Raw genomic sequence first — 24,691 nt, forward strand, 5'->3', positions numbered from 1 at the left:
TAAGGGATAACCACTGGCTGAGGAAACAATGTTTCTGCAAACTGGTGCTTGATATTCACCAATGATGGCAAATAACATTTCATTTTAATGTGTTGTGTCGGTGTTCAATAGTTTAACTGTTGGGTGCTGCAAAGATGCATGGCATGTCATGCATGGGTGTTGGACTTCCCATCAGATAGTCAGAATGCACAACCACTCCTTCCTCCCCATTATCCTCAACATAGCTGACTTCCAGGCCTATTTGCTGAGCCCATTGGTATACCCTCTGCCCAAACATGACCGCACGGCCAAACATCCAAGTAATCACATTGTCAAGTTCACCGATGACTCAACAGTGGTGGGATGCATCACCAACATTGATGAGATGGTCTACAGAGAGGAGGTGGAAGAGCTCACGGCCTGGTGCCAAGCAAATTACTTCTTCCTCAATGACAACATGACAAAGGAGATGGTTATTGACTTCAGGAGAACTTACACCACTCACACCTGTTTTTACATCAACAGCACAGCAGTAGAAACTCAATCAGTTCCAAACTCCTGGGAGTCCACATTTCGCACAGCCTCTCATGGTCTCAGAATACATCTTACACAATCAGGAAAGCTCACCAATGCCTCTATGTTTTGAGGAGGCTGAAGAGAGCTGGACTATGTGAATCTATACCTCATACTTTATACTTTATTGTCGCCAAACAATTGATACTAGAGCCTACAATCATCACAGCGATATTTGATTCTGCTCTTCGTGCTCCCTGGAGTACAAATTGATAGTAAATATTAAAAATTTAAATTAAATTATAAATCATAAATAGAAAATAGAAAAGGGAAAGTAAGGTAGTGCAAAAAAACCGAGAGGCCCGTCTGGATATTTGGAGGGTACGGCCCAGATCCGGGTCAGGATCCGTTCAGCAGTCTTATCACAGTTGGAAAGAAACTGTTCCCAAATCTGGCCGTACGAGTCTTCAAGCTCCTGAGCCTTCTCCCAGCGGGAAGAGGGACAAAAAGTGTGTTGGCTGGGTGGGTCGTGTCCTTGATTATCCTGGCAGCACTGCTCCGACAGTATATCTGACAGATATACTCACGTCAATCTACAAATGCACAGTAGAGGGCATCCTAACATGCTGCATCACTGCATGGTACAGAAACTGCACTGTGGCAAACAAGAAGGTTCTACAATGGGTAGTAAGAACTGCCCAGTGCATCACCGATACTAACCTAGCTGCCATCAAGGAGATATATACAGAAAGGTGCCAGAAAAGGGCCAGTAACATCATGAAGGATATCATGCACCCTGCTCATGAACTGTATGTCCCATTCTTTTTATTTGTAATTCAAATTTTTATTATTATTTATTCTAATTTTACAAAGCAGCACAGCATGTCACAGAGCAGACAGAGTACAGCATATTTACACAGCCATTCCATGACAGGAAAACTTAGAAACAGAAAGAACTTCTAATTTAAGTTTAAATTAACATACAACCAAAATTGATCCCTCACGTCTTGCACTTTTCCCTCACTGTTAATTCTTCCCAACATGTGTTCATATGATGAAAGCATAATCATTTTCTCTGTCCATTCCTTCACAGTGGGACATTTGGGTTTTTTCCAGTTTTGCAATATGGTTCTTGCAGCTGTGATGAGACCCACCTTTAAAATAGTGAACTTGTCATTGTTTACATTAGGTATCATTGTCCTGTCACCCAGGAGACAAAGCTGTGGGCACAAGTTCAGTGTGGAACCCGACCAACTCCCTAACAAATAAAGAACTTTACACCAAAATGGACGAACCATGAAACACTCCCAAATCATGTGAAAATATGTGCCCACCTCAGTTATTCATTTCCAGCATAAATTATTATCAACAATCCCCATTTTGTAGAGTCTAGTTGGTGTCCAATAATATCTGTGTACTATCTTATATTGAATAATTTTCCCTCTCGCTTCCCTAATATGTCTACCCACATTTGATAAAATATTTGACCACTCATTATCTTCAATATCATTTCCAAGATCCTTCTGCCATACTGCTTTGAGATTGTTACACGATTCGCCCACAGAATGCTTGAACATTTTATAAAACACTGATGCTTTATGAACTTCCTGTGGTAATGTGCAGTATTCAGTTAAAGGGTTACTTTGTGGGTCATCGTTTGTGAATATGCTACTAACACAATATCTTATTTGCAAATACTTCCAAAAATCCCCTTTATCTACAAAGTTATATTTCCTCTGCAAATCCACATATGACATAAAAATCCCATTCTCATAGAGATCACCTACTGTATTTACACCTTTAATCTTCCATTCTTTCCAGTACACCATTCTTTTCCCAATGCGTATCTCAGGGTTATTCCAGAGCGAGGAGTATAACTGGTTTAAATGTGACATTCTACAAGCTTTATGAATTGTACTCCACACACTCCTTGAGTAAGATAGTATAAGATTTAGGTTAGTCTTGTTTTCCATATGCTGTGAGAGGATGTTAAGGGGAGAATGTGGTGCAGCCAGGCTCCGTTCTATAATTACCCAATCTAAATCAACATCAGCCCTGTCCCAACGTTTAGCTAACTTGGTCATTTCAAAGGATAATTTATATGCCCTGACGTCTGGTGGACTGACCCCACCCATGTCCCTATATATATACATCTCACTCATTTTAATTCTGGGCTTCTTCTTATCCCATAGAAAATCCCTGATAATTTTGTTGTATCGCTTGTAGATCAAATCTGATATATTTAAAGGAAGCATCATAGAAAGATAGTTAAATTGAGATGCTATGACCATTTTAACTATATTGACTTTACCCCAGAGTGACAGTCTCAGTGCCCCCCACTTATCCAGATTATTTCTTATCCTACTCAATAATGGGTCATAATATAAAGTAATGATTTCATCCAAATTCTGACTGAGTTTGACCCCTAGATACTTCATTCCAACTGGCACCCATCTGAAATTAAGCTGAGATACTGAATTTGAAAAACACAATTTTGACATTGGCATAGCCTCAGATTTATTGCAATTGATTTTGTAACCAGATACCTCAGAGTATAATTGAATTTGTATGTCCCATTCTAATCAGAGAGGAGGCTACGTAGCACCCACACCAGGACCACCATAGTCAAAAGCAGTTACTTTCCCCAAGCAGTAAGGCTGATCAACACCTTCATCCACTAACCTACCTCACCACACGTACCCCCGCCCCACGCCCAAGCACCACCACTACTTTATCATTTCTTGTCAATCACCTTATTTACAGACACTCCCGTTATAGACACTCCCATGCCTAGCGTCACCTTATGGACATACAATCAATCTATGTGTATAAGCTATTCATGTATTTATATTTATTGTGCTCTTACCTTATTGTGTATTTTGTTTGTGCTGCATTGGACTGAAGTGACATTTATTTTGTTTTCCTTTACACATGTGTATTGGAAATAACATTAAACAATTCTTGAATACCAGCAACTGTTTTGTCATGGGCCTTTATGAAATATAAAAAATGTTTCATTTCTAACCTTTCCCTGGGAAATCATCCATCTTTCTCTCTCCATGAAGGATGCTGCCTCATTTACCAAATACCTCCAGCATTATCTGATATTAGGGACTCAAGATAGACTGCAGTTACTGGAAATTTGGAGCAACATACATTACGAAAAGAAATTACTGGAGGAACTCAGCAGATCAGGAGACATGCATGGAGGGAAGTGAACAGTCGACATCTGGAACTGACACTGATAAAATTAAGCTAGGACGGTCTACCTGTAGACTTCTGTTTCTGTGCACTGCAGTGGGGAGGTATAGAAAGAATTGTGGGGCGCACAGGACAGGGGTTCAGATATGCACGCCTAACCAGGCACCCCATTCTTGGATTCACCGTTGCCCAAAGGTGTTACAAGATGTTCTGAACTGAGAGGATGGTTGCAATTCATATTATAGACTTGTGCAGGGAGCATGTCACAGGAGCTATTCTCACAATGGTGGCTAACCGCGGCAATGTCATCAACAAAGCCCGCCAGCCACCTCCAGGTTTGTGCGCCTAGTGCCAGCTGTACAGAAACCTTGTCACCTGTACAGGTAAAAACAGTTCAGTGGACAAGGTTGTCATATTAAGTCTTTCTTTAATGCAATTTTGAACAATTAAATGTCCTTGCGCCATTTTCTGTAAGCTGTAGAGACTGTTGTGTGTGGAAAATCCCAGGAGATCAGCTGTTTCTGAGATACTCAAACCATGCTCAAAGTCATTTGGATCACATTTCTCCCCCCTCTGATGTTTGGTGTGAACAACAACTGAACCTCTTGACCATGTCTTCATGCTTTTATGCATTGAGATGCTGTCACATGATTAGCTGATTAGATTGTTGCATTAACGAGCAGGTGTACATCCACAGAATGTACATTCAGAGTTTGAGGGAGAAACATAGCCCTGAGGTAAAAATTACAGGTTCAGTGTTTATTCAACTGTTATTGATAAGTTAACTTACCATGCAAACATCTGGATTAAATGAAAATTTATATTGTAATTGATAGTGGAAAGAGTTACTCAAGGCAAAGTTTTACTTTTTAGTTTCCCAGGTGACAATGATAATTTGCAGCCATATTACTCACACACGCACTTGTCCAACAATACAAGTATTCCTTCAACATTTTTAAAATGGAGAAACATTCCTATGTTCTGCATTTAGCCCTATTCAGTGGAAAATTTTGAAACTTAAATGAAAATCTGAAAATGTTTTAATCTCAGCAAACCAGGTGAACCGAATTGCAGCTCCTCTGAGAATTTGTCAAGGAACTGGAGCTGCAGCTCGATGACCTTCAGCTCATATGGGAAACCGAGGAGATGATAGATAGGAGCTACATTGAAGTAATCATCCCTAAGTTGCAGGAGGCAGGAAAATGGATGACTGTCAGGAAGTGAAAGAGAAATGGGCTGCGTAGATTAGCCCTGTGCCCATTCCCCTCAATAATAATAAACCATTTTGGATACCGTTCCGGTGGGGGGTGGCGGGTGCAGCAGAGCTGCGCCAACTGGGACTCTGGCACTGAATCTGACACTGTGGCTCAGAAGGGAAGAGGGAAAATGAGAACTGCAGTAGTGATGGGGATTCCATAGTGTGAGGAGTCGGCACGAGATTCTGTGGACACAATAGAGACACCCAGGTGGTGTGTTACCACCCAGGTGCCAGGGTTGGGGGCATCCTGGATTAGGTCCATAACATTCTAATGGGGAGATGAGCAGCCAGAAGTCTTGGTACATATTTGCACCAATGACATAGGTAGAAAAAGCAAGGAGGTATTGAAGAGAGAATTTAAGGAGCTATGTAGAAAGCTGAAAAGCAGAACCTCCAAGGTAGCAAACTCTGGGCTGGATGAACAGGGTGAGTTAGCAGATCAATGTGTGGCTGAGAAACTGGTGCAGGGGGTGCGGTTTCAGATTTTTGGATTATTGGGATCTATGACCTGCACAGAATGGATGGGTTACACCTGAACCTAAGGGAAACCAATATCATTGTGGGCAAGCTTGCCAGAGCTTTTGGGAAGGGTTTAAACTAATTTGGCAGAGGGATGAGAACAGGAGTGATAGGGCTGCTGGTTTACAAGAATAAGCACTGTGTTGTGAGAATGTCAAGAAAGACAGGCAGATGATAGGGCAAAATTGCACTCAGTGTCAGTGGGGTGAGTTGCAATGTAAAAGGGGGACAAAATTGAAAAGGCTGACAGATACAGGACTGAAGGTGTTATATTTGAATGCACGCAGTAAATGGAATAAAGTAGATTATCTTGTAGTATAGTTAGATATTGACAGGTATAACATTGGTATCACTCAGTTGTGGCTTAAAGAAGATTATAGTTGGTAGCTTAACATCCAAGAATACACATTGTGTCAAAAGGACAGGCAGGTATGCAGAGAGGGTGGGTTGACTCTGTTGGTTAAAAAATAAAATCAAATCCTTAGCAGTGAATTTGTATGGGAAGATGTAGAATCTAAACTGAAGTTGCGAGGGGATGGGAACCGGAGTGTCAGAACAGTTAGTGGAGACAGACATTGGTAAGACCTCAGACAAAGGCAGGAATCAAAAGGTTGAGCATGGTGCACTAGTGTCCTGAGCTGCATATATTTCAATGTAAGGAGTATCATAGGGAAGGCAGGTGAGCTCAAGGCATGGATCAACACCTGTAATTATAATATTGTAGCCATTAGTTATACTTCGTTGCAGGAGGGGTAGGACTGGGCAATGTTCCAGGGTTCCATTGTATTAGACATGACAGAGCAGAGGTCGTGTTACTGGTCAGGGAAAATGTCACAGCAGTTGTCTGTCAGGACAGACTGGTGAACTCAACTAGTGAGGCATTGTGGATGGAACTGAGAAATAAGAAAGGTGCGACCACATTAATGGGGCTATATTACAGACCACCCAGCAGTTCTAGGGATTTAAAGGAACAGATTTGTAGAAAGATCACAGACTGCTGCAAGAAACATAAAGTTTTTATAGTAGGTGATTTTAACTTTCCACATAGTGACTGGGAATCCCATACTGAACTAGGTGGGATAGAGTTTGTCAAATATGTTCAGGAAGGTTTCCTTAATCAGTACGTAGAAGTCTCCACTGGATCTGCTATTAGGGAATGAGACAGGGCAGGTAACATAAGTTTGTGGAGGGGAACTTTTTGCATCTAGTGACCACAATGCCATTAGTTTCAAAGTAAGTATGCAAGAAGATAGGTCTGATCCACAGGCTGAGTCTAAATTGGAGAAAGGCCAGTTTTGATGGTATCAAAAATGATCTGGTAAGTATGGATTGGGATAGGCTGTTTTCTGGCAAAGGTGTACTTGATAACTGAGAGGCCTTCAAAAGTGAAATTTTGAGAGTACAAAGCTCATATGTGTCTGTTAGAATAAAAGGTAAAGATAACAAGTGTAGGGAACCTTATAAAGATAACAAAGTTTAGGGAACCTCTTATATTCAAGAGATATTGAGACCCTGGTTAAGGAAAAAAAGGAGGTGCATAGCAGGTATGGGCAGGTTGTTAAAAATGAGATGCTTATGGAGTATAAGAAATGCAAGAGAACACTTAAGAAAGGAATCAGGAAGGCTGAAAAAAAGCATGAAGTTGCTCTAGTAGACAAGGTGAAGGAGAATCCTAAGGAATTCTACAGATATGTTCAGAGCAAAAGGATTGCAAGGGACAAAATTGGTCCCCTGGAAGATCAGAATGGAAATCCAGTGTGGATGCAAAATAGATGGGGGAGATCTTAAATATTTTTTTGCATTTGTATTTACTCAGGAGATGGACACAGTAAGGCAAAGAGCCATCATGAACCCTATACAATTACAGAGGAGGAGGTGTTTGCTATCCTGAGGCAAATCAGGGGGGATAAATCCTGAGGGCCTGCACGTTGTTCCCTCAGACCCTACAGAAGGCAAGTGCAGGAATTGCCAGGCCCCTAGCAGAGATATTGAAATCATCCTTAACGACAGGAGAGGTACCAAAGAATTGGAAGATGACCAATGTTGTTCCACTGTTTAAGAAAGACTCTAAACATAAACCAGGAAATTATAGGCTGGTGAGTCTGACATCAGTTGTGGGAAAGTTATTGTAAGGTATTCTAAGTGACCGGATATATTAGTATTTGGATAGCCATGGATTGGTTAAGGATAGTCAGCATGACTTTGTGCATGGTAGGTCATGTCTAACCAATGTTATGGAGTTTTTCAGGAAGATTCCAGGAAAGTGGATGAAGGCAAGGCAGCAGATGTTGTCTACATGGATTTTAGCAAGGCATTTGACATTGTACCGCATGGGAAGTTAGTCAAAGGTTCAGTGGCTTGGCATTCAAGACGAGGTAGTATATTAGATTAGACATTGGCTTTGTAGAGAAGCCAGAGAGTGATGGTAGATGGTTCCCTCTCTGACTAGAGGCCTGCGACTAGTAGTGTGCCTCAGGGATCAGTGCTGTGTATGTTGTTGCTCGTCATCTATATCAATGATCAAGATGATAATGTGGTTAACTAGATCAGCAAATTTGCAGATGACGCCACGATTGGGAGTGTAGTGGACAGTAAGGAAAGCTATCATGCCTTGTGGAGATGTCTGCATCAGCCGGAAATATGGGCTGAAAAATGGCAGGTGAAATTTAATGCAGGCAAGTGTGAGGTGTTGCTCTTCAGTAGGACTAACCAGGGAGGGTCTTACACAGTGAATGGTAGGGCACTGAGGAGTGTAATAGAACAAAGGAATCTGGGAATACAGGTCCATTATTCATTGAAAGTGGCATCAAAGTTAGACAGGGTTGCAAAGAAAGCTTCTGGCACATTGGCCTTCATAAATTAATACATTGAGTACAGGAGATGGGATGTTGAAATTGTATAGGACATTGGTGAGACCTAATTTGGAGTATTGTATACAGTTTTGGTCACCTACCTACAGGAAAGATGTAAGTAAGGTTGAATGAGTCCAGAGAAAAGTTACAAAGATGTTGCTGGGTTTCTAGGACGTGAGTTATAAGGAAAGATTGAATAGGTTAAGAATTTATTCTTTTGAATGTAGAAGATTGAGAGATTTGATAAGGGGTATACAAAATTATGAGGGGTATAGATAAGGTAAATGCAAGCAGGCTTTTCCACTGAGGTTGGGTGGAACTACAAACAGAGATCATGGTTTAAGGGTGAAAAATGAAAAGTTTAAGGGGAAACTGAGAGGAAACTTCTTCACTAAGAAGATTGTGGAAATGTGGAATGAGCTGCCAGCACAAGTGTGTATGTAAGCTCAATTTCAACATTTAGGAGAAGTTTGGACAGATCCAAGAATGGTAGAGGTATGGAGCGTAGGCCAATGGGAATAAGCAGTATAAGTGGTTTCAGTATGGACTAAATGAGCAGTAGCCAGGATATGGGCTACAAATTACAATGGAAGATCAAAAAGACATGTCAAAAGGCAATGATGTGATAGTCATAGAGAGTTTCAATACAGAGGTTGATTGGGAAAATCAAGTTGATGCTGGATCCCATGGGAGTATGCCTACAAGATAGCTTTTTACAGTAGCTTGAGCCCTCTTGGGGATCAATTATTGTCTATTGTTGTGTAATGAACCGGATTTGATTAGGAGGATTGGGGTAAAGGAACCCTAGAAGACCGTAATCATAATATGATTGAATTCCCCCTGCAACTTGAGAGTGAGAAGTTAAAGTCAGATGTATCAGTATTACATGGAGTAAAGGAAATACTGAGACATGAAAGGGCAGGTGGCCAAAATTGACTGGAGGGGGCAGTGTGTAGTGAAGCTGTCAGAAAGAGCTGGAGTTTCTGGGAGCAATTTGGAAGGTGCTGGATAGATTTTTCCCGAAGGAGAACTGGTATTCTAAAGGCAGGATGAAGTAACCATGGCTGACAAGGGAAGCTCAAACCAACATAAAAGCAAAATAGAGGGCATCCAATAGAGAAGAAATTAGGGGCACGTTGCAGGATTGGGAAACTTTTAAAAACTAACAGAAGGCAACTAAAAAGCCATAAGGGGGTAAACGATGAAATTTGAAGGTAAACTAGATAACAATATCAAAGAGGATACCAAAAGTTTTTCCAGATACATAAGGAATAAAAGACAGGCAAAGGTAGATATTAGCCTGCTGGAAAATGATGCTGGAGAAGTGGCAGTGGGGGCCAAGGAAATAACAGAAATGAGTACAGTTGTTATTACAAGGAGAAGGTGCTTGGGAAAATGAAAGGTCTGAAGGTTGATAAGCCACCTGGACCAAATGGACTACACCCCAGGGTTCTGAAAGAGGTAGCTGAAGAGATTGTGGGGGGATCAGTAATCTTTCAAGAATCATTAGATTCTGGAATGGTTCCGGAGGACTGGAAAATTGAAAATGTCATTCCACTCTTCTAAGAAGTGAGGGAGGCAAAAGAAAGGAAATTATAGACCAGTTAGCCTGACCTCAGTGGTTGGGAAGATGTTGGCATTGATTGTTAAGGATGTAATTTTGGAGTATTTGGAGGCACATGATAAAATAGGCCAAGGTCAGTATGGTTTCCTTCAGGGAAAATCTTGCCTCACAAATCTGTTGGAATTGTTTGAAGAAATAACAAGCAGAATAGACAATGGAGATTCACTGGATGTTGTATACTTGGGTTTACAGAAGGGCCTTAGACAAGGTGCACATGTGAGGTTTCTTAATGACTTAAGAGCTGATAGTATTACAGAGAAGATACTAGCATGGATAAAGCAGCGGCTGATGGCAGGAGGCAGAGTCGGAATAAAGGGAGCCTTTTCTGATTGTCTTACCAGCGACTAGTAGTGTTCCACAGAGGTCGTTGTTGTGTCCACTTTTTAAGTTGTATGTAAGTGATTTGAATGATGGTATTGATGGCTTTGTGGCCAAGTTTGTGTACAATATGAAGATAGGTGGAGGAAGCAGGGAGACTGCAGAAGGGCTTGGACAGATTAGGAGAATGGGAGCAGAAGTGGCAATGTCACGAGGTGTATGGTCATGCACTTTGGTAGAAGAAATAAAAACATCAACTAATTTCTAAACAGGAGAAAATTCAAAAATCAGAAGGGACTTGGGAATCTTGTGCAAAATTCCCTAAAGGTTAATTTGCAAGTTCAGTCAGTGGTAAGGAAGGCAATTGAAATGTTAGCATTCATTTTGAGAGGACTAGAATATAAAAGCAAGAATGTAATGCTGAAGCTGTACAAGGCATTGGTGAGGCCTCACCTGGAGTATTGTGAGCAGTTTTAGGCCCCTTATTTAAAAAAGGATGTGCTGACATTGGAAATGGTTCGGAGAATGTTCATGAGAATGATTCTGGGAATGAAAGCCTTCTCACATGAGGAGCAATTGATGGCTCTGGGCCTTTTCTCACTGGAATTTAGAAGAATGAGGGGGTATCTCATGGAAATCTAGATAGAGTGGATGTGGAGAGGATGTTTCCAATGGTGGCGGAGCCTAGGATTAGAGGGCACAGCCTCGGAATAGAGGGATGTCCATTTAGAATGAAGATGAGGAGGAATTTCTTTAACCAGGGAGTGGTAAATCTGTGGAATTCGTTGCCACAGGCAGCTGTGGATGCCAGGTCATTGGGTGTATTTAGGGCAAAGGTTGATAGGTTCTTGATTAGTCACGGTCAGAAAGGTTATCGGGAGAAGGAAGTTGAGAGAGAAATGGATCAGCCATGATGAAATGGCAGAGCAGACTTGATGGGCTATCTGCTCCTACGTCTTATGGAATTACGATCTAATGTCTGACCATGAAACTTTACGGCAATCAAAGCTGATGCATCTAGCATGGCAATTTCATTGGAATGGGGTCACTGACCTTAATTAACAAGGTAAGTTTGGCTCAGCTTATGTTTAATTTTCTGTATATTTATGCTTCTAATTAACAATAATTAATGTATTTTCAATAAATTTACTTTTCGTTTCAAAAATGTTTTAATTTTTAAAAGCCATTTAAATCTTTGTCAAAGATTTTTAAATGTCTGTTAATCAAAGACGTTTGAAAGCAACAAAATGGGCCTCTGACGGCTCAAGATAGCATGGGAAGAGATGTACGTTTTGGGGAGATCAAGTGTGGGATTGTGTACCATCTCACCACTGCAACAACAATACACCACTTATCCGGAAGAGCAAAACACTCAATGCCGTTTTGAGTAATTTCCTCTATTAGCTTTGATCACCTGAAGGAATCTGGGCAGATTTTTAGCACATTTTCTTTTTTGTTGTTATCCTTAGAAATTCCAAGGCTCAGTGCATGTATTATGATCCGCATATTATTGTATTACTATCAGACAAACAGGCTGGACAATCATTTACTGTCAAACTTTTATATAATATGCAACTTTAGATTATAGTAGAGCCTAAAGTTCACAGACTGCAAAGCAGAATATTCCAGCATCTGCAGATTTTCTCTTGTTTGTCATAGCAAATTTCTTGGATATTTGTAAGTCAGTTCAACTCAATTGGTATGTCACACCGTACTACATCTAGCAACAGGCAAATGGCTGGTATTATTTAACAACCTTATATCAATGGAACATGACTAAACCTGACATGACATAATTAAATTCAATATTAGGTTTTGAGAGAGATAGTTTGAATCACAAACAAATTTAAATTTAAATTTAGATAAGGCTGTCTTTGGAGCGATGACAAGTGAATTGTCTAAAGTAATCTGGATGGAAATGTTCAAGATTCAAGATTCAAGACTCAAGATTAGTTAATGTCATTTCCAGTACGCATATATAAAGTAGAGAAGATAATTGTTACTCCGGATACGATACAGCACAAAAAAAAAGATAAAGAACACAATAATTATAAAACATAATAAAAATTATAAAACATAATAAATACATAAAACTTATATACCCGGATTGATTGTGCATACATAAAGTGGCGCAAGGTACCACAGTGTCTGTACATAAGGTGACCGGCAGGAAATGATAAAGTAGTGGTGGTGGGGTGGGTTAGTGGGTAGAGGTGTTGACCAGCCTTACTGCTCAGGAAATTTAATCAATTTTAAGACTGGTTGTCTTAGACTGTGCAAGACTACACAGAGTCTTGTCATCTTCAGAAGTTTTCTGATGACTCTGCCATAGTTGGATGCATCAGCAAGGGAGATGAGGTTGAGTACAGGGCTATGGTAGGAAACTTTGTCACATGGTGTGAGCAGAATTATCTGCAGCTTAATGTGAAAAAGACTAAGGAGCTGGTGGTAGACCTGAGCAGAGCTAAGGCACTGATGACCCCTGTTTCCATCCAGGGGGTCAGTGTGGACATGGTGGAGGATTACAAATACCTGGGGATATGAATTGACAATAAACTGGACTGGTCAAAGAACACTGAGGCTGTCTACAAGAAGGGTCAGAGCCGTCTCTATTTCCTGAGGAGACTGAGGTCCTTTCACATCTGTCAGACGATGCTGAGGATGTTCTACGAGTCTGTGGTGGCCAGTACGATCATGTTTGCTATTGTGTGCTGGGGCAGCAGGCTGAGGGTAGCAGACACCAACAGAATCAACAACCTCATTCGTAAGGCCAGTAACGTTGTGGGGATGGAACTGGACTCTCTGACGGTGGTGTCTGAAAAGAGGATGCTGTCCAAGTTGCATGCCATCTTGGACAATGTCTCCCATCCACTACATAATGGACTGGTTGGGCACAAGAGTACATTGAGCCAGAGACTCATTCCATGGAGATGCAACGCAGAGCGTCATAGGAAGTCATTCCTGCCTGTGGCCATCAAACTTTACAATTCCTCCCTTGGAGGGTCAGACACTCTGAGCCAATAGGCTGGTCCTGGACTTATTTCCTCGCATAATTTACATATAACTATTTAATTATTTATGGTTTTATTACTATTTAATTAGATATGGTGCAACTGTAACGAAAACCAATTTCCCCCGGGATCAATAAAGTATGACTATGACTATGACTATTAGTGTGGATGTTACGTCACTTCCTCCCTGGGACAAACAGTTCGTGAGCAGGGTGGGTGGAATCTTTCATGATAAATATAATCAAAAGAAATGTTTAGTGGAAGTATCTGATACAACACAAAATCTGTACACACTTGCCAGGACCAAGAGCTCTACATATGTATTATGTAGGCTGCACCAGAGAAAATGGTTGTACGGGTTAATTTCTGAAGTCTTCCTATATAGTATAGGAGAAATCTGGAACTCTTTCTTCCTTAAAAACTCTTGAGGAAAATAAAACCATCACCAGTAACTGGGGTTGAGGTATCGATCGGTTATAGCAGCATGGAACGCCAGAGAAAGTTTGAGATAGAATGGTCTCTGACCTAATCAGTTTCTACTGTTTCAGTGTTGTTCAGCATCATCACACTACTGCTTCACTTTCTCTCTGTTCTTCCCTGCTTCAGACCAATGAATTCAATCAAAAAGAGACAAGTATCCTGTGACACTGATATCTCCCTCAGTGAGACAGATGCATTGCATTTCAAAAGGGCTGGTTGTGGGTGGAGCTTAATTAATTTTATTGTGAAAGATTCCAGTAGTTTCCAGAAGTACCTGCTGGAAGCATTTTTGCTATTTTGGTGGTTGGCAGCAAACCAGTAATGCTTTCCTGTGTCTGCCAAGCCTTGCAAACCTAATGCCTGTTGAGTTAACTTGTAGTGGAATCATTCAGTTCAGAATTTGTTATGAGTTCTAGTCAGGAATGTTATTCAGGAAAAGGGTGTCACATTTCATATGGAACAGCTAATTTTTCTTTAAATACATGACATCCCATCCAATGCAGGGCTATTGCCAGCCCTGATCCACGACCCTTTCTTCTTTCTTCCTTTCCTCCACTTCTCTTTCCCTCTTTTTGCAATCTTCCTCTCTCTTCTACCTCTCCTTCCTATCCTTCCTTCCCTCTCCTTCCCTCTCTCACCTTTGTTCTTTCTCTGCCTCCCTTCCTTTCCATTCCACTTCTGTCTGGCTCCTCTTCTCCTCACTCCACCACTCCCAGCCCCAACCCCTTTGGCTCCCTCTCTCCCCTCTGAGGTCTTTCTGCCCACCTTATCAAACTGCCTCCTGAAGCTTTCCACGACTTCCTGTCATGCGCTCATATTCCTGGACCTATCCTATTGTATGTGCTGGAAGTAGGGAGCACCAGTGCAGGTAATGGAACATACTGGCCAGAGAAACTATCTTCAACTAGAACGAACCATGAAGAATGCTCTCCTCTGTTAGTTTGAGCTGAATGCTTTTCAAAGTACATTGCTCAGAAAGAAATACAAATCTGACCTGGTTAACCTCATGAAGTCCTTGAGACTTCAACTCATTTAAAAGTATTAATATCCAAGGATTCACTCTGTTTTAATTATTAACATGAATCTCATTAGTTTCCAGTGAATATTATATATAAAATATGGATCATTATAACCAATTTTGGCAGTGCCCAACTGAAAAGGCTGTTACAGTGAAGTGAACCTCCTGCAATAAACCAGCATGTAAAATGGTTACCTCACTCTTTAATTTCAGTGCCTTTCCATTGAAAGAACAGCAAAATGTTGAGCTGCCTGCTGCTTTTAAACATACACTGTCACATCCTTGCCAAATGTACTTATCAGTAAAGTCATTAAAAAGAAGCACTTTTCATGCCTATATTTACATATAAGGCTGTTGCCAAATGGTTCCTCTCGTGGTGTGCTGTTAATGTGAAGACCAAATACCTTTGCAAAAGCAGAACGTAGAAGTGGCGGGCTGGGGAACCTGACTTCTCTTCGTGCTCCATCGATGCTGCCTTACCTGCTAAACTCCTCCAGCATTTTGTGTGTGTTCTGGTCAAGATGGCGCTGAGCTGTAATGACCTTCGAAGTGTGGCAGATAGTGTTCAAAGCCCAGGTTGGAGCATTTCATGATTGAAGGCCAGTGGTCCCCAGGTCAGCTAGTCTCAGGTCAGAGGTCTGAAGTCAAGGCCCAAAGGTCACAGTCCTGTGATCAGCAAGACCTGGGTTCAAGGCCCGATGGTCAAAGTCCCATGACTAACATGCCCAGAAGCTGAGGCCCGAAAGTTGAAGTCCTGTGATCTGTGAGCCCTGGGAGGTGGACTGATGTCCCATGACTGCGAGTCTGCAAGTCTAGGGCCAAAGGTTGGAGGCTTGTGGTGGCCTGCCCTATGGAGGCATGTCTGTGTGTGTGAGTGGGTGAGTAAGGGGCTTGTTTTCCTGTGTTGTTCTGTTGTTTTTATTGTTCTGCTTGTGTCTTTCTGCTGAACGTTGTGGCCATGGAAATTGGCACTGGAATGTGTGGTGACACTCATGGGCTGCCCCTAGCATATCCTTAGATGTGTTGCTTGTTACCGCAAAAGATGCATTTCACTGTATGTTTCAATGTACACGTGATAAATAAATGAAATTCCAGTCATTCATTACACAGCATTAACAGATGGATGGTGCAAGTGTCCTCAAAATTAAAGATTGACACATCCTCCTTACCATAGTCCAGTGCTCAAAATCATATCTTTAATTTACTAATACACCCACTTCTCCGTGGGTTGTCACCTTGTCGCGGTGGAGAAGCCTGTGTGGTCCTGAGATCCCGAGAGCGATGCTGTCTGGAGCTATGCTCCTAATAGGGTCACCCATGCTGGTAAGGTCGAGGGTGAGATCCCTGACAAAGAACAATCCAACCAAGACCTCAACGGTGGAACAGGCAGACGAAATTACTTCGAACTCAACGGCTGTGAAGACAGATGAAGGCTGCAACAAATCCGTCAGCTCACTCGTCATGGTTTCCATGCCATTGGAATCAGTTGGTTGATTTGTGAAGTATCTTGTGCTTCTTGGAGTGCAACATCAAGTACACCTTAAACAAATACACGCATAGACGTCTTCACTCTGTACAGAAAGAAGACCATCATCCTCGACCTCGAGGGATAGCCACGATGACGACACTTAGCAGAAATGACACGTTGATTTTGCAATTTAAATACAACTAACGTGAAGTCAGAGTGCTTTGAACTTTTAATCGCTGTATGAGTAGACCAATTCAGGCTTTAGCCTGTGAATGTGAGGTGGGAGGAGACGACGAGGGATTTAGAAGAATGAGCCTTGCTATGGTAGGTGAGGGAAGGACCAGGGTCTGCCGACTCTTTGTGTAGGGTTTTGTGGCAGATTTGACACCGAGAGGCAGCCTGACTGTTTACAGCTAAGTGGCTGAGTGACCTGACTTCTGAATCACAACGAAGCCCAAAACTGCCTGGGTCTTGCACCTCACAACTCTGTTAAAAAGGTCCAGTTCCATGCCATTATCTCTCTGCCAATACTGAAATCACACACCCTCTCACACAAGCACTGTTCTCACAGTGGGCTTTAAGAATTTTGTGTTCAGCCTGTTAAAAGCCTTCTTGTTCAAGTGCAGTAGTCAAGGAGCCCATCACAACCACAAGAGAGCAGCAACATCCACAATTAAAGACTAAGGCCATCGATACAAAAACCAGTGTTTTCAGCTTGCACCCTCATGGCTTAGCTGACACACGAGACTACAGACTTTACTGCCTCATGGCAGAGAGCTTAGTTTTCCCATTTTTAATGATTGTAGTCTGAAATAATTTTTTTCTGGTCGAAAGATAACCTTGAGTAGGTGTTATAAGAGTAAAGTTGACAAATGGGGTGATTCTTACATTTTTTCTGCTCCTGCTGGGAAACAGACAAAACTTGTACACAAGTCCTGTGCATTGATTGCCTGAATCTCTGCTGAGTCTGTTTTCAAGTCGAATCAGCAACAGCCTATTCATGTTCCATTATTTCCCAGAGTAGGAACCTAATCCAATTGGATGTCATGAGAGACATGAAGAGCTTAACCAATAGAAGTACTGCAGACTGATCATCAAAGTAGCCCAAATCATTTTCCCTTGGTTTAGTTGCTCCTGGTAATCCCTGACCTGACGAAGATGAGGCAGCCCTGGGAGTTAGCACCACCACACCCACCCTGCCCTCCGCCAATGTCACCATCATCTCCTTCAAGGTTGCATTGATTGTGGCAGAAGTTTGATCCAACTCCTCCTGTTTGGACCATCCATCCAGTATTAAGGCCTGCTCACCAAGGTGGTAAATTCTTTAAGTGGTGTTATAGGAGAGGTAAAAGGGTCAAGGGAATAAGCAACCAATTCACAATACCTTCCACCTGATTAATTATGCTGGAAGAATGCTGGACAAAATTTCTCCATTGATATTGCAGTTGGTGACAACAGCAGACAATATACCTGTGTTAAAGTTTCAGATCAGCCATGATTATATTGAATGGTGGAGCAGGTTCAATGTGCCAGATGGCGTACTCCTGCTGCTGTTTCTAATGCTCTTACTCTGTGTACTATAGGGTCAGAGAGAAAACCTGAAGAGAAGTGTCCTGAGTTCTGCAGAGGGCGCTTTTGGAATTTACATATCTACCACTAGTGCAGGCTGTACCTTTGCTACCTTTCCGATGTGCCAATCTCCATTAAGACCACACGACATCAGATGAAGTGGAGTTTTTAGAATTTACCCATTTATGATTCACCTTCAGTTCCTGTAAGGAACGTTGCTTCAACCACACTTGAAGTATCGTTTGCAGTTCTGATCACTGTGCCATAGAAAGTTTATCATTAAGTTAGAGAGGATGAAGAAAAGATTCAGACGAGTGTTGCCTGCACGGGAGGGTTTGAGTTATGTGGAAGGATTGGATATGCTGGGACTATTTTCCCTAGAGCAATGGAAACTGAGGGGAGACGTTATTGAGGTTTATAAAATTATGTGAAGCATAGATATGGTAAGCAGTCACTGTCTTTTTCCCAGGGTAGGGGAGTTGAAAACAAGAGGGCAAAGGTTTAAGGTGAGAGAAAAGATTTAAAGGGGAGCTGAAAGACAAGATTTTCACATAGGGTTTGCTGGGGTATAGGGAGCTGTCAGAGAAGGATACAATACACAAAAAGCCTTTTGAAAGAAAAGGTCTAGAAACTTATGGGGTCATCATGATGTTTAAAAAGACTGAAGGAATTGATAGCAAATACTCCATGGAATTTGTCTATACCTCTCACTGCCTCAGTAAAGCAGCCAGCCTAATCAAAGACCCCACTCACCCCAGAAATTCTCTCTTCTCCCCTCTCTCATCAGTCAGTAGATACAAAAATCTGAACGGTTCAAGGATAGCTCTTACCCCACTATTATAAGACTGTTGAATGGTTCCATAGTACACTAAGGTGAACTCTCACGATCTTGCACCTTATTTCTTTACCAGCACTGCACTTTCTCTGTATCTGTTACACTTCATTCTGCATTCTGTTATTGTTTTTCCTTCTTCTACCTCAAAGCATGATGTAAGGAGCCTGTCATTTAAAACAGTGGTGCAGAGAAACTTCTCCTAGAGGTTAGTGAGTCTCTGGAATTCTTTGCTCCCAAAGATAGGGGAGGCTAGGTCATTCAAAATGTTTAATTCAGATACTGATAGATATTTGAAAGATTATGGAATTATGGGTTACTGGAAACTGGCAAAGCAGAGAATTTGAAGTCAGCACAGATCGGTTGTGATCATACTGGTCAGGTGGCCCGCTCCTGCTCCTGTTTTCTTGCATTATTGAGTTCTTGTGACTGTTTTGATAACTGCCCTTGTGGTATGTATTGCGCCATTCCAAACAAATCGCCTCCTCTCTGCCTTTCTCCAGCATCACCAGCAAGCTGCACTGGCGGACCTGAGCCTCTGTACTGCAGCAGTTCTCACTGATGTTATCAGTAGCAAACTTTTTCTGCTCCTCTCCCTGTCAATAATCCATTGAAATAGCTCCTCCTTCTTAAGTAATGCATCACCCCATTTGTCCCCATCACCATTAGACAGGTTCCTCGGGAGTGACCTTCCACGTATCTGAAGGAAGCACAGGTGACTCTGGGAACAGAGTGGATCCAACCCTCTTCACCTGGGTATCTGTGGCTGGATGGGAGGGACAGTGCAGGCACACAAGAACCTTCCTCTTCCTACTTCCAGGCAGAATTTTGCAAAAACATCACCAATTTTAAAAATTGACCCCAATATTGTCTAAAGTAAATGAGCTTCCAGCAGGATAAGGATGGTGTTGACTGGGTAAGCGTTTGTTTTACTTTGGTTGGTTGTTTTTATTTGCTTTTTTCCCCAAAGAAACCACTATCAATGTAAGATGTCAGGACTTCCTGCAGAAGTGATAGCAGTGGCCTTATTCTTGAAGGGCTTGTATAGCTTGATGAAGTAACTATATAATTCAGATAAGTTTGTACGTGCCTCACCGACTGTCTTCTTTTTTGACAAAATCAAAATGTTAGGTCCTCCATTTCCACATGTGAGGGGTAATCAGCTGTCTTCAAAGGTTACGGGGAGAAGGCCGGGGAGTGGGGCTGAGGAGGGGAGAAAAGGATCAGCCATGATTGAATTGCAGAGCCGACTCGATGGGCCAAATGGCCTAATTCTACTCCTGTGTCTCATGGTTTTGTGTTACCCAGTGGGGTGGATAGATTTTATATGTCTTTGGAACCCAGGATATTGGGAACTTAATCTGACCTATTTTCCAGTCACATCAGTTAAACTATGAAATCCAATTTCTATCAGAATATTTCATCGCCCAGTTCTACTAACGCTGGTATTTCTGGCACCACAAATAGCAGCGGATCCTCAACCCAGTGCTGTCACGTCCAATTACAGTGCGAGAGGCTAAATCTTCCATATCTTAATGTTAATTATCTGCAACTTTTATCCAGGTTCATTCAACCCAGTTGCAGTACTATCTCATGTCTTGTGCCCGATGCCTCAAAGGCATCCAGGGAAAGAATTCATGAAAGATGCTCCTTTCGTGCTATTTGTATGTGCAGTCAAGCAGCATGTAGTGATTACTGATGCAGAGTGAAATAAAAAGTGAAGCTCAGGCAGCTGCTTTGATAAAATAAAATCTATTGTGGTTTATGGATGCACAAATCTTGGAGGCCAGAGTTGTGACTTTCTTTGTGTCTATTGTTGCATGGTCGGCCCTTCTCGTAAGTGAGCAGCATGTGATCTGAATTCTGCAACTGAATTCTGAGAGTATTGTATGGAGTGGAAAACAAACTGTTGCTGGAAATTCTCAGAAGTTCAGGTAGCATCACTGGAGAAAGAAACAAAACTGGCCTTTCACCAGAATTGAGGAAATTTAGAAATTACACGTGTTTTATTTTGCAAAGGTGCAGTCGGTAAATGGAAGTAAGTTGTGCCAGTCTCGTTGTCTGCAGTGGCCTGTAAAGTTGATCAAGCTATAAAGTCATTAACATTGAAAGCCTTGTCACTGTGTGGAAATCACTGCTATAATTCAGGGAACTGATGCATAATGTTAACCTTGGCTCAGCAGTAGCATTCTTGCCAATAAATTGCACGGTTTGGAAGCTATTTCAGTGCAGACTTGGAGAAAGCTGCACAGCCTGAGCATCTGTTCTTCAGATAAATTTAAACTGTGGTATGTCTACTCTAAGGTGGACACGAAAGATCCCATGGTATTCCCTAAGTGTTTTATTCACAGAGCCAACACTATTAAAGCGTTTAAGTGGTTATTTGTCTCTTTGCTACTTTTGTGACATAATTGTTTGTATTTTGACTGCCACCAACACTACAAAATATTGTTCTAATTAAAAGTAAAAATGTTTGGGACATCTCAAGGATATAAAAGATACCTATCCTTAATAATGTTTCCAAAGTAGTATCTCCTAACATTGAAGCTCAATATTTCAACTTAGTGTTAAGGAAATACCGTTCAAATAGATTACCTCTGACTGGTTCCCAAAGACACAGTAGTTTATGTAATACATACAAAATGCTGGAGGAGCTCAGCAGACCAGGCAGCATCTGTGGAAAAGAGTAAACAGTCAACATTTCTGGCCAAGGCCCTTCATCAGGAGCGGGAGAGAGGTGACAGGTCAGAGTAAGAAGGTGGGGGAAGGGGAGGAAAATGCACAGGGTGGTAGGTGATAGTTGAAACCGGTAGAGGTGAGGGGTGAAGTAAAGAGCTGGAAAGTTGATTGGTGAAAGAGATGAAAGACTGGAGAAGAGGGAATCTGGTAGGAAAGGGTAGAAGGCCATGGAAGAAAGGGAAGGAGGAGAAGCACTGGCGATAGTTAAAATCAGGAGAGGGGAAAGGGGGCGATAGTTGAAATGGGGGGGGTGATAATTGAAACTGAGAGAGGGGGAGGGGGATATTTCCAGCATCTGCAGATTTCCTTGTGTTTGTCTCACAATATATATGTGGCAGATTCAATTAAATTTCTGTGCAATGGTGAGCTCTGATATTGGAGATGAGGGACTTGACATTTCCATTGAACTTCAAGTGTAGGTGGTTAGACTGTCATATTGCAGACAATCATGGCTTGAATGTTACTTGACTTTTGCTGAGATTTTGAGATTTATGGATTGGATTGTAGTTCAGACTAGCTGTAGTTCATATTGGTCTCTTTCAGTTCTACGTTTTTTCATGTTCTCACCCATACTTTTTTGTAGCCGACTGGTGGGCTGGGGGTTTGGGGTTTGATGTTCTTGTTGTTGTTTCTCCATATGGGGGTGATCTGTTGGTTTTTGAGCAAGGTAGGGGTTGGGTGATTTGGTGTTTGTGAGTTTTTTCTTCTTTTTCTTTGCTTGTGAGGATGGGGGGGATTGATGTCTTTCTTTCAATTACTTGTAAGGTTTTCTGGTATTTTATCACTATCTGGAGAAGACAAATCTCAGAGTTGTATTCTGCATACATACTTTGATAATAAAATGAATCTTTGCACCTTTGAACAGCCTGCGTCTTGCTTCATGTAAACTTAGACTGCTTCATTTGTGAAGCAGTTATGTGTGGAATTGAACATCAGTCAACACCACTACTTCTGAACCCCTGCTGAAATGAAGGACAATGATTTCCAGTGGTAGGTAGTCGGTCTTGGGGTACTGCCCTGGGGAACTCCTGGGCCAACATTATGGGGCTGGAATCAGTGACCTCCAACAAATGCAGCCATCTTCCTCTGTGCAAGTGTATTACCCCAACATGTGGAGTGTTTTCTCTTTGATGACAAACTTTTTTTTCAGTTTTAAAGGTTTAGAGCAATCACTCTTACCCCTTCTCTGGAATCCAGCTTTGGAGTCCATCCTCGGTGTAAAACTGTGATGGTGTTTGGGTCTGATGAAAATCCATACTAAGCACCAGTGGCAAGCCCTGCCGAAAGGTCTCGGCCCAAAATATCGACTGTACTTTTTTTCCATAGATGCTGCCTGGCCTGCTGAGTTCCTCCAGCGTTTTGTTTGTGTTGAACAGTGGCAAGTACATCAACTGCACCAACACATTCCATCACTTTGCTAATTTGGTTGAGAGCAATTGACTGGGTGATAATTAGTTGCACTTGACTTGTCCTGCATTTTGTGAACCTTTCATATCTGGGAAGTTTTCCACATTGTTGGGTAAATAACAGTGTGACAACTGTATTGGAACAGATTCAAGGATAATTCATGGAGCATTAGTCTTCTGAACTGCAACTCAAGTGTGGTTTGGATTCACAGCCATTTTTGTATCCTGATGAATGGATGGCATGAAGTTACAGTGGCAAAAGAGGCAAGGTTGAAGTGGAACTGGAGTGAATCAGGATGTGCTGAAGGGAATAGACCCAATGGAATGATGGAATAGGAAGGGAGGATGTATATCTAGTGATGACATGTTGGATAGACAGTCTGCAGAAAATAATCAGATCAGTGTGAGGGCTGGGGGAATGGAAGCTGAGAAGAGGCTCTGTTAGCTGTGCCATTGTGTCACCCAAAATCTCCTTAAAATCTATGTTTTTAATAAAGATTGTATTAATTTCTCTTTAAGCAACCGTGTTCCGGCTGGTAATGCTGCTGAAGTTCACTGAGGTGTTTTAACACTTAAGTATTTGTTGTACTGTATCAGACAATATATAAAGTAATTGCTTTTCCTACATTAATATATCTAATGTTAAAGAGAGGTGTAGTTCATAAGTTTCATCTTAAAGAAATGACAAAAAGCTTTAAAATATAATGAATTTATACTTTTTTTCTTATTTTCACAGGTAATTTGTTTACATCTAACAGTGTCACTATCACTCCTGGGGCGAACTCGTCATGGATTCCGATGTGGAAGATGAATGTGAAGACTAAGCATGGAGGTAGCAGTGAGTTCAAGGGTCGTCTGGAAGAAATGTGGCCGAATACACACTGAAAGGAGCTAATTTCAACCTGTGGAAAACTAGCAGAAACCATCTGTCTTTGCACATGCAAGAGTAAAAGTACCAACCTAATAAGAGCTAAAATTTGTGGATCCCAATGACCTGGAGGCAACCAGAGACTGTTCACAAGATTGGAAGAAGTGTAATAACGTATGCATTTTGTAAAACACACAATAATTTTGTCAGACTCCAACACTAAGGCAATATATTTGGGCCTAGTTAGCCATGCAGATTGACTGTAAGCGTATGAAGAACATTTTGGTCAGCTCTTTGCTTCACCGAATCACCAGATGGTCAACTGAATGGATTTGCATGGCAACTCAAAAATATTGCCATACGATTGTGGAACCTCTCCAGAGGTAGATCCCGTAAATGTTTCCAACTCAGAATCTGTACACAAGTATTAAGCCTGCATTGTACAGTATGTCTTAATTTATAAATTTTATTTTTGTAGCAATGCACACTGCTATTGTAAATTATGCTTGGATTAAGTAAAAATGAAAACATAATCTATTTTTTACCTAAAGAACTGTAAATGAAATCATTTGTTTTCAGAACTTCTAAACCAAATTCCTTTCACTTATAAGTCCTGTAAAATTGATCTTTAATTGATCTTAGAATCCATAATAGAACATAGGAACATAGAACATAGAATAGTACTGCACATTACAGGCCCTTTGGCCCACAATGTTGTGCCGACCCTGAAACTCTGCCTCCCATTTAACCCCCCAACTTAAATTCCTCCATATACCTGTCTAGTAATATCTTAAACTTCACTAGTGTATCTGACTCAGGCAGTGCATTCCACGCACCAACCACTCTCTGAGTAAAAAAACCTTCCTCTAATATCCCCCTTGAACTTCCCACCCCTTACCTTAAAGCCATGTTCTCTTGTATTGAGCAGTGGTGCCCTGGGGAAGAGGCGCTGGCTATCCACTCTATCTATTCCTCTTATTATCTTGTACACCTCCATCATGTCTCCTCTCATCCTCCTTCTTTCCAAAGAGTAAAG

General features: G+C 41.5%; 1 protein-coding gene across 1 annotated transcript in view; it reads left to right on the forward strand.

Annotated features, from left to right (window-relative positions):
- scaf8 (SR-related CTD-associated factor 8) overlaps positions 1 to 23,662 on the forward strand; it is a 237,750-nt gene extending 214,088 nt beyond the window's left edge. The window contains exon 22 of the transcript XR_010018938.1: positions 23,524 to 23,662. The gene's annotated coding sequence lies outside the window, so the exon portion shown is untranslated. The remainder of the gene's footprint in view (positions 1 to 23,523) is intronic.
- Positions 23,663 to 24,691: the final 1,029 nt, after the last annotated feature.

Source organism: Mobula hypostoma, chromosome 8, assembly GCF_963921235.1.
Source record: "Mobula hypostoma chromosome 8, sMobHyp1.1, whole genome shotgun sequence".
Taxonomy (NCBI): Eukaryota; Metazoa; Chordata; class Chondrichthyes; order Myliobatiformes; family Myliobatidae; genus Mobula; species Mobula hypostoma.